Source organism: Citrus clementina, unplaced genomic scaffold, assembly GCF_000493195.1.
Source record: "Citrus clementina cultivar Clemenules unplaced genomic scaffold, Citrus_clementina_v1.0 scaffold_5, whole genome shotgun sequence".
Taxonomy (NCBI): domain Eukaryota; kingdom Viridiplantae; phylum Streptophyta; class Magnoliopsida; order Sapindales; family Rutaceae; genus Citrus; species Citrus x clementina.
Genome location: NW_006262201.1, coordinates 2,014,323 through 2,025,578, shown reverse-complemented (window position 1 = coordinate 2,025,578; position 11,256 = coordinate 2,014,323). Strand labels below are relative to the sequence as shown.

The following is an 11,256-nucleotide window of genomic DNA, read 5'->3' as shown; positions in this document are numbered from 1 at the left end:
CAAAATTATAAGTTATAAAACAAGACTTTGGTGAAAGTATCAATACTAAAAGGACAACACGTTGACATTGATTGATAATAAATAAAACTCACCTAGAACTGAATCACACAGAGAGTAAGTGAAAGAGAAGAACTTTATTCCCTTAAAAATATGTCCAAGGAGAAAAAAAGATGGGATAACAAACTACCCTTTCCTTTCTCATCACACTATACAATTCTGCCCATTTCTCTAGTCCATTTCTCTTCTTCTTCTCATCAAAATCTAAGTAACTGAAATCAATAATAAAACTTTAAAGAAAGGAACAAAAGTAAAGTGAAATGAAAAAAAAAAAAAGAGTTGTACCATGTTTACGAGTTACGACAACAAAAATGAATCATTTACTCACTTTATCATCATCAATAGTTGAGATTTTAATTCTCTTCTTTACTTTACTGTAAAGCACCGCGATCATTGTCGTGACTGCAAATTCAGTTATTCCCATTACGGTCATCGGATTCTTGAAAATCAGAACCAAAACAACTGCAGCAAGAGCTGCCTTTGCATTGCCAAGCACCTGCAAAGTCAATGCACATGTATGCTTTTTGACCAAAAATTTGGTCAAATTAACCAAATAAGCAATGGTGGCATTCCCAAGTAACAAGTACACAATGAATCTGTCTTCTCAAGCTTTCTCAATTGTAATTGCAGCCACATGCCTTCAATGTAGAGGGTAAATGGAAGAAAGATTGATACAGCCATGGGTGCCATATAAACCAACAAATTCATAAAATTTATTTTTTCAGCCTTTGACGTTAACAGGATTTGTTGAATAGCAGATTTCGAAGCACGCCTAGTTGTGGATCCAATACAAACCAAGAACCCAAGTAAATAAAACAGGGGCTCCCTGTTGCTAGCCAACACAATAACAAGCACAACTGGCATCAATGCACAGTAAACCTCGGCAGATTCTTTCTTGCAAGTAAGCAGAAAAGTGGAAATTGCGTTGAAGAACGGGGTCGCAGCTCCAATGGCATACCTCAGCGAAGTGTTGCCGCAAACAACTGAGAAACAGAAGATGGCACTCAAAGCAAAGATTTTCAGAAATTGCTTTTGTGATAGAATCGTTTTTAATCTTGATAAAGCTTCGGGCAAAAGGAGCTGCTTCTTCATAGCTTTAAAAAGATGAAATTAGTGTTGTGGTTACGTGGAAGAGAAAGAGAAAGTTATGTGGATGTTTTCTTTTGTCTACTGGTTAATGCAAAATATTGGTTAACAAAGTGTAACAATTAATATTTTTCGTATATCAATAAAATATCAACTTAAATTTTGAATTATTTTAAATTTTAAATATATTTTTATATATTTATCCTTATATACTGATTGTATATGTATTTTTATATTAACAGGAGAGGAGATATTTATAATTACGTAAATACATTTTATTTAAATATTAATACACTAAACTTCAGAAAAAGTCCCTAAAAATTACCCTAACTAATTATTGCAGCTTGCCGGGAGTCAAAATCCTTACAATTAATTGAAAATGCTTGTGTTTTTAAATGGCGTTTATCATCATGATATTCTTTCGTACATCTGCAAGATATCGGTAATGCATTGCAGCTGGCTCTATATCTGGCGCAATATCATTGAAAACGAAGCCTGGAACAGGCCTTGCTTTAGTAGGATCGCTTTATTTCCTCTATTTTATTATCCCACCCATGCTTGCCATTTCTTATAGTCTGGGTTGCTGTGCCGAAAGCCTTAATTATTTTATGTACGACACAGAGATACAGAATAGTTTATCAAAGCCGAAGATACAGACAGAGATTAAGTGAATATCAGACTATCTCAAAATTCAATGACCTAGAGAATCCACTCTGATTCCTTTCGAGAAGCCTATAATTTTTCTGAAACTTGACAAAATTAATTACCCATAACCAATAAATGCATGCAGATACATATATAATAAACGTCGAGAAGATTTTACCGGTAGTTTTATTTCCTGTACATGTAATAAAAAAGCTTACGCCCGTCTAAGATTGGCCAAATATGCGTCCTTGGTCATACGTGCATTTCCTTCAAATCCTTCTGTGTGTAAAATAAGTAAAACCTCTATAAATTAATAATCTCTATTAAGAAATAAGCAATCAAATTATAAGTAAAGTCGGCGACGATAATGCATCTTGAACGCTCTTATTATCCCTGCATCACATGATTGGATTTTTGATGCCATGTTAGGTGGCAAATAAAATAGCTCAATATTTTGTAATCCTTCAATAGTTTTTGTATGGGCTGGACAATTATCTGTAGACAAGAGAATTTTTGTCCCTAGCATTTTTCCGTCAAGCCATTGAACATATTTGATGCAGAATAGAAATTTATACTACGATATGTTTCCTAATTAATTAAGGATTTTTAATTTCCTTTTCATTTTAGAATTTTGTTTCTTTTTTAAATTAGAATTTTGTTTTCCCTTAGTGATTTAGGATCATTACTGCTACTATAAATAGCTTCCTCCTATAGCCTTTGAAGGCATGTTCGATTTCAATAATATTTTTAATTTTCAAATCTTTTTGTGAGTATTTGAGTTCAGTTAATTCTCGGTATTCTGCGGAATCAATGAGTCCTAACCCCTAAATTCACAGCATTCTTTTGAATCAACGTGAGTTTAGTTGTTCTTTTATTCCGTCATTCTCTATAATCAACGGAATATTTTGAACTTTAAACTTTCGCTGCATCAATATTCCCCAAAAAGCACCTTAGTCGTCTATAATCTTTTGTTGGCTCGGTATTAACAATTGAAACTCTTCATGTTTTACATTTTGAGGCAACGTGTTTCGCATACTTTCCAATGATCCACAGAGGAATTTTTTCTAAGCCATCCTTATTACAGTAGATTACTGTAATCATTTCTTTGTCTTGCTTTCTTTTGTTGCAAGAGAGTGATCTGCTTGTAACCTATGAAACAATAATGTTTTATCCATTTTGAAAACGTCTTTCGTGGCAAACTAATCTATTTTTCCTCTTATGGACTCCAATTGGCTCTCCATGTCTTGTGTATCAATTGATCCACTTTCCCCAAAACAACAAAATGACTTGATACCATGTCTAACTTGAACTTCTCAAGCCAATCCGGAGAAAAGTTGAATTCTAAAGTCTCTTTAGGGTTTAATATTTTCATAGTCTCTCTTGCCTTTTCTAATATTAGTTCTCCTGTTACATTCACAATCTTGGTATTCAAGAAACCATTCATAAACAATCTTCTCTATGTTTGGAAATTTTGATGGTTTGTACCGCTTAGCATGACCACCCTTTGCTAAGTCAATCAAAAGATATTTTGATGATAGTTTAAGTGTATTTGATATTGTTCCTTGACTAATTTTTAAGTGAAAATTTTTAAAAACCATTGTTGCAATTCTTTTTTGCTTGCATATGGAGTGCTCTTTAGTATACTCGCATAATACTTTAGGCATCTTATCTGTCATGGTTGATTTTCGAACACCTTTCAAATGAGAAGTAATTGTAAATGTTCAAGTAATTTAATATAAAATAAAAGAAGACTTAAGTGGCGTTTGCTTTTTAACTTAATGACTTAAAGTGACTTAACTTAATTATTTAAGTTAATTAGAAGTGTTTGTTTTTATAACTTAATGAGACTTTTTAGATAATTTTGACTTAATAAAATAAGCTAATTTTTTTGGCTTTTTACTTAATGGAGAAATATGAATTAAGTCAATTACTTGCTGATCTCAAAAATATCCCTGCTTTATAATTTATTTTTCATGTCTATCCTAAAACTCACCCATAGACATTTACCCCACATAAAAATTTCCCTCTTTTTTCTTTCTTATATTATATACGATAAAATTTAAAATTTATGGTATTTTATATATTCACTTGAATATAGTTTTACTTATAAATGTTAAAATATTGTGGTATTTAATTTATTATTTATTTGACATTCAAATTTAATAAGGATACAAATGTAAAAATACATATTTTCAGCTTTTTAAGTTGAAAAAAATAAACAACTTAATACTTATTTTTCGAGATTCAGACAAAAAAACAAACATATTATTCAGATTCAGACATTCAAATCTATTCAGAATTCAGATTAATTCAGGTCTATTCAGATTTCAGATAAAAAAAAAAACGCCACCTTAGTGTTTATTTATATAAAGATTATTTTTAATCAAATTCATTGAACACCATTTAATTAAGTTAATTAACATGAATATTATTTAATTAACTACATAGATAATTACAATGTATTTATTTTTTTGGTTAAATACATTGAATAACATGAATTAAATTATTTTTAATCTAATTCATTGAATGCATTTAATTAGGTTAATGTAACATGAATATTATTTAATTAAGTAGAAAAGTACAGTGAAATTACTATTTTGGTTAATTGAATGTATAGTTTAATTCATATTCAATATCGGTAAAGTGCATTGAATGTTTAGTTATTAAATGTATGTTAATTGAGTTGTAAATACTCTGTAAATTAATAAATTATTAATTTATCGATTATTTAATATCTCTTTTAATTAATAGATTTTAAATGGTTCTAACCCTATTAGTTTATAGAGATTCTACTGATAACAAAAATTTTGAAATATGTGTGTATAAAACGTACAGGAAAGTTTCCTTGGAGCAGATTAATTGTATTAAGAGAAACCAAGTCATGAACTCCGGCTGCTGTCATCTCTTCATCTTCATCAGATTATTCTCATATGGCCGACGTAATATCTTCTGTGCATTAAAAAATTTCTCCTTGCAGCCTCCTCTTCAGTTGTTTAAAAACCCGACATATATATAATTACTAGTGACCTTTCCTAAACAAATATCTTCCTTCGGGTTCCGCGTTAAAAGCCCTAATTGGAAGTTTAAGCATATCCTTCGTCTTCTGGAATTTGAAATTTGAGAAAATAAGGTAAAGCCACAACTAATAAATGCTTGTTTGGTATGACTTATTTAATGTTCATAAATATTTATCTAATCTCATAAGCTCTTGTTATAATTTTTGTTGTTATTTATTTATTTTTCTAATAGAGCTTTTAAAATTTAAATAAGATATTTTACCTCTACTAGTAAAAACTCAAATTTTGAGATTTTGGAAGTAGAGGTTAATTTTTTTTTAAAATATGAAAATATTTAAAATATTATCTATTTATTTAACAATCTTATTTATTGTTTTCATAATATAATTTTAAAAAACTTACCTATTAAAGTAATTTTATAAATTTTTAATAAAAACTTATATTGACAACCAAACAACTAAATTTTTTTTAGTAAAAGTTCTATTGACAAAATCTCTACTAACAAAAACTCTAATTAAATAAACTCTATTTGAAAAATTATATCAAACGGAGCCTAAATACAAAATGGATGAAATTAATCAAATATTATCCATCAATTAATTTCCTTCGAAGTGAGGTGGTAACTTTTAAACTGCAGCTGCTGTGGATTAAAAGCTACAGCTGTGGAGTAGAAGTTAAGAAAATTTTTTTACTAAGCTACCAAAGCTCAACTACTAAAGTGTTACCAAACACTTTAGTAGCTGGGTTTTGGCAGCTCAACTACCTCAGCACACTCCCAAATGGGCTAGTAGTCTAACTTTCCAAACAGGCATTGCCTTTCGACTGTGTAGGGTGAGCACCAGGCGTCCAGGCCAGGTAAAGATGTGCTTCGACAACGAGCATCCAAAGAGTGTTGTTAAATTCAATTCAAAAGTGATTATTAAATAATTTGATTTTCAAGTAATTAGATTTGTAGATTCTTAAAAGCAGCTAACCTAATTATAGCTTCTATAAAAAAAATGCGACAACTTTTAGAAATTTGATTATTTGATAATAAAATTTTGGAAAAAAAGATAACTACACCTTTAAGATTTGAGAAAATAATCAAGCAAACTCTCAAGTTTTCAATGAGGGACATAAAATCGTTTTTTTACTGTAATATACTTTGAATATGATAGTTAAAAAAAAAATTAGCCTTAAATTTTTTAATAAATGCAAATATAATATTTATTAATTTACTTTGCCTAAATATTAAAATATTTTTAATATATAAAATAATTTAAAATTATAAAATATTTTATTTATATTTATTAAAATATTTGAAATAAATCTTTAGCTTAAATAGATTTTACTATTAATTCAACATATCTCACATATTAATAATATTAACTTATTTTATATGATATTCAAAGTAATTTAAAATTTAAAATATTTATTTTATTTTATATTTCCATTTATTATCAAATTAAGTTTAATATAATAAAATATATCTAACATATTTTATAATGATTAAATATTTTTATTTTAAAATGTATATATTATTATATTTATTTTAACATTATATTTCTATTTCTTTTAAAACACTGGAATCAATTTTGATGATACAAGAGTCAAAGGATATTATAGTAGAAAAGGATATTATAGTAGAAAAGGAGTTTCGGACCTTCGGTGTCTCTTATGGGTTCAATATGACAATTTCACCAAACCTTGAGTGTATAAATATCATTTTTTCTAAAATTTTTAACTTAAATACCAAAATATCCTTTTAGTATAAAATAAATTTCCAAAAATACCGTTACACCAAAAATTAATTAATATTTAATTTATTAAAAATAAAAATTCATCGCCTGTGTCGTTATGCCATCAACGGCCATAACACTACCGCCAAAAAAAAAAAAAAATTTTGATCTAACAAAATCGGAAATCGGTACCATCAAAATTCAAAATTTTATTTCTCACCTCAAATGGTTTCTGGTAAATCGCTGATTCGATAATATTAATCTTTCTCGCGATCTTCATCTTCCTCTGGATCTTCTCCTTCGTATCCTAAATCTGCTGTGGTTCTAAATTTTCTCCCTCGTTCAACCATTTCTGTTGGATTTTTTGTCAGAAATATTACTGTGAGGGAATATTTCTGAAGCCTTTTTTTTTTTTTTACTTGGAAAATGAAACTTTTTCGTCAGATGTGCAAAATGGCTGGAGCCTATAGCATTATTTATACAAAAAAAAAGTGACGGTTTTAAAGTAATTAAATGAAATTTTTTGTCTTAAATAAAAAAAATCAAAATAAAAATCCGTTATCCAACATAGAGTATTGCATTTGTGAGACAGAAAATATGTAATTTTACGGAATAAGATTTTATCCTAGTCAAGTTTTTAAAAGCAAGGTTTTAAGTTTCTGAACAGTAGTTATTGAGTAAGAATAATCAGCGGTGGTACCGTACATTAAGTTGTCAAAAAAGCCCGCCCCGACTGGACCCGGGCAATTCGGTCTGGGAAAACCCGGACCGCATGCATATAAAAATCGGACCCGAATTTGAAATTCTCAAACCTGGACATTTCTGGGCCCGGGTCCGGGTTCAACACAAAAAATTCGAAACCCGGACCGGACCCGGTTTTTTAATAAATTTAAAAATTAAATATATTATATATAAATATATAATTATGAATTTATGATATGTTGGATGTTATTTAAATTTATTGTGTGATTATTATGTTGTTGAATTTAATTTATTTATTTTATATATAGATTGAATGAGTTTAAGTTAGAAATTGGATGAATTTAGGTGTTAGAAAGTAGATTGAAATAATTTTTATTTATCATTTGTGCAAAATTTGCATTGTTAATGTGTTATATATTTGTATTTGACTATTTTCTTTTTTAAAGTTGAGATTGAATGAGTTTATTTGATTATTTTCTTTTTTAAAATTTGCATTGTTAGAGAAATGAAAAAAAAAATTGAAAAAAAAATTTGAAGTTACCACATGCGGGTTTAAAAAGCCCGGATCAAAACCCGGACCCAGAAGGCGTCGGGCTCAAGCCCGGACCGCACCCAAAAAAATCGAGTTTTAACCCAGGTTCGGACTTGCATTTCTCTGATCCGGTCCGGTCCCGGGCAACACTAAAACTCAGACCGGACCCGAATTTTGCCAAGCCTACCGTACATTAGCGCTCAGAGGTGCTGAAGTCCCTATTTGACTTTTCAAAAGCTATAGACTTTCAATTTGATTTACTATAAAAGTACTTGTTAAAATTTAAAAATAATTAAAATATTAGATATTTGTTTTTACACCTCCAATTCATAAAGAAATATAGTTATTTTGATATTCCTATGACCCTAACTCTCCTTATATAAAAGAACAGCAACAATTCATTTTATTGAGTTTTATCCAATTGATTTTATTTCAATGGATCTTGTGCCTCTTGAAATTCAACTCGATGTTTACATCATAGATGTAGGTTTTGATAACAAATTTTCAGGAATAAACGGATTGGTGAACTAGTAAGAAAAATAATTGATACTAAGAAAAATAAATTGTATTCATCATTTTATCTATTGATGATGTTACTATTAATTTTATTAGTTACCATAACTATAATAAAAATGACATTTTTAGCAAAGAATTTTGTGAAAAATAATTAGTGAATCGAATGAGAGAAATTAATTGTATACATAGAAAACGATAGATTTTGCAATCTTGATAATAAGGTTATTCTTTAATATTTTCAACATATAAAAGCACGTCAAAGACAATTATAAATATATTAAATTGACTATATTAATAGATTTTTATTTTATTTATTGACCAAATTTAAATTACATTGCATTTAAACTTAATCCGTACTAGATTGAATTCCTGACATCGGCGCAGAGAATAATAAGACATTACGCATGCACTATATGTTATTATTTTATTATTCCATACCTCCAAGTTTTGTAACAATATATTGTGGACCTCGTTATTCTAAAAAATGGACACAAAAACCCATATTTTATTATTATGCTATGCCGTTTTAGTAACATAAAATTGACATTACTTATAAATTAAAAAAATTAAATATTAACTCAATAAGTAATTGATAACTGATAAAAGATCATTAAATAAAAGCTTAGTTTGGTATAAATTTAATTGAAGTTTGAATTGATATAGTGTATAATTCTAAAAGGGTGGGGACTATTTCAACTTGAAATAGTGGCTAAAATTCTCTTTCATGTTTTTGCAGTTATTTATTATTTATTAAGGTTCATTTGTAGTTACATGTAGTCGTTATTATGTATTTATTTTAATGTCTACGTTAGAGGAATTCTAAGGCCCAGACTTTATTAGTTCATGTTTTAGGCTGCTTGTCAGCTTGCTTTTATTGTATTACTTATTCTTGCATTTTTATTTTCGACGAAGTTTTTTTTTTAAATTTTTATGGTGGTAGTGAATCGCTTAATTATTGATGATTTATTTTTCTTGAGTTTTCTCCTAAGAAGTAAGGTTTATTACATCTCCTCTCTTTAGGTCTCATCTATTTGCCTATTAATAAAAATTTTCCTTGTTTTGTCAAGATTAACCCAAAAAAATTTCTAAATAAACCAGCCATTACAATATTAAAAACTTCCTAAAATGATCAAACCTAATTTTATCCTAAATCACCTTTAATTTTAATTTGCAAAATATTTGTTTGCTATATAATATCATTGGTTTGAGCCCTCACGAGGCCTCTGACCTCCTTTTACAAAAAAAAGTTAAATAGGGGTAACATTGTTAGCGAGAGTAATTTTTTTAAGCTAATCTCGGTAGATTTTTAGGTTGTTTTAAGAGTATATATCTAAAGTCGCCATAGAATTTAATTATTACCTTCCATTGCTAAAGATAATTTTAACTTGTATCGGTTCCTCGGAGAGATTCGATGCTTATGTATATAAAATTAATTGCATTTTTTTCTTTTTTAACGCAGCTGCATTCTCAAGTGTCGAACCGAAAATTTTAGTTTAGTTGGAACAGTCTCATGCCAGCTAATTTACGTACTTGTTGGTACATTATTTTTCTCTTTACTCATAACTATGATGCTATATATCACACTTTATAACGGATTCTTCAAGATTAAAATTTGTTTTCTTATTAAGTCACGAATTTAATTTAAATTCCTTAAAATCACTAAATTATTTATTATAAATAGAGGGTCAGGTGTTTATATCCATCATGCACATTGCATACAAGGTCTCTTTTCTTAAGTCGTAAATCGCAATGATATAATTTCTAAAAAAATTATATCATATATATATATATAGAGAGAGAGAGAGAGAGAGGAGAATTTGTTGAACGGGGAAGAAAAGGTGCGGGAATATATGAGGCATGATCCAAAGGAGAAGATCAAAGATGATGCAGATATTGAAATTATTTTTACAAAATCGAATTACCGATTTACCAGAAACTATTGAAAGGTGGGGCATATAAATTTAAACTTTATTACTGCAGTTAAAATATGGTGTAATTAATAACTATGTACTGAGTCCGTGCCGGCAAGCCGTGGGCCCAAGCGGCAAGTTAAGTGACAAATTAATTAAGTGTTTTAGATTCAAAGAGCCCCAAACCAATCAAAACGTAAGGCATTTCGAATACTTTAAGGGTATATATGTAATTCCGTTAAAATATAAGGGTAATTATGTAATCTGACGAAACCTTGGTCTAAACCTCTGACGGAGGAAGCTGATAAAGGTGTCATACCGAATTTTGGGCTTTCGGTACAAATGTACAACCAAGTGAACTGCTTTCCCGCCACATGTTCATGATTTTATTATAACAGCCCACAGAAATGAAGAGTGTGTGTGTGTCTATATATATATATATATATATATATATATATATATCTAGAGAGAGAGAGAGAGAGAGAGGGTAAGAAAAACCCATTTGAGTATAGAACGAATGTGTTTTGAGACAATATGATTTAGGGCTTTAGTTGTTGCCATTGTTGCCAAAATTGGAGTTGGGTTGACTATAGTTATATAGAACTGTAAATGAGGTCAGCAAGTGTACACTGAATGTGTGTTGACAAAACAACAAAGAATCAGGTCAGCTTTCTCTGGCATTTTGCTCTTTTTCTCTCACTAAAATTGTTATTGCAACCACAAATGTATCTGCAGGGAGAGTGAGATTTGTGTAGATTCAACAAATGGGTTGTCAGTTTTGAGCATTACATGCATAAATTGAGAGCTTTCTGAAGAGAAAGTGAGCAAAAACGTAAGTGGGTGCATAAAGGCAGCAATTCTTATAATATCCGAAGCAAAGCTTTGTAATGTGATTTAATTAGACAGAAAATTTGATTTTTATTTTTTTTTGGTTTATTTATAACGTACAGCTTTGTGATTCTTATAGTGAATGTTGTACATTTTGGTTTTTGTCTTTTTATTTTTTTTTTGCATTTTTGGGTAGGATATTTAAAAGTTTACTTTTTTTGACATATTATGTTTCAATTTCAGGT

General features: G+C 29.1%; 1 pseudogene; it reads right to left on the bottom strand.

Moving 5' to 3' along the window:
• Positions 1–373: 373 nt before the first annotated feature.
• LOC18040518 lies at positions 374–1,149 on the bottom strand (annotated as a pseudogene).
• Between the last annotated feature and the right edge of the window lie 10,107 nt (positions 1,150–11,256).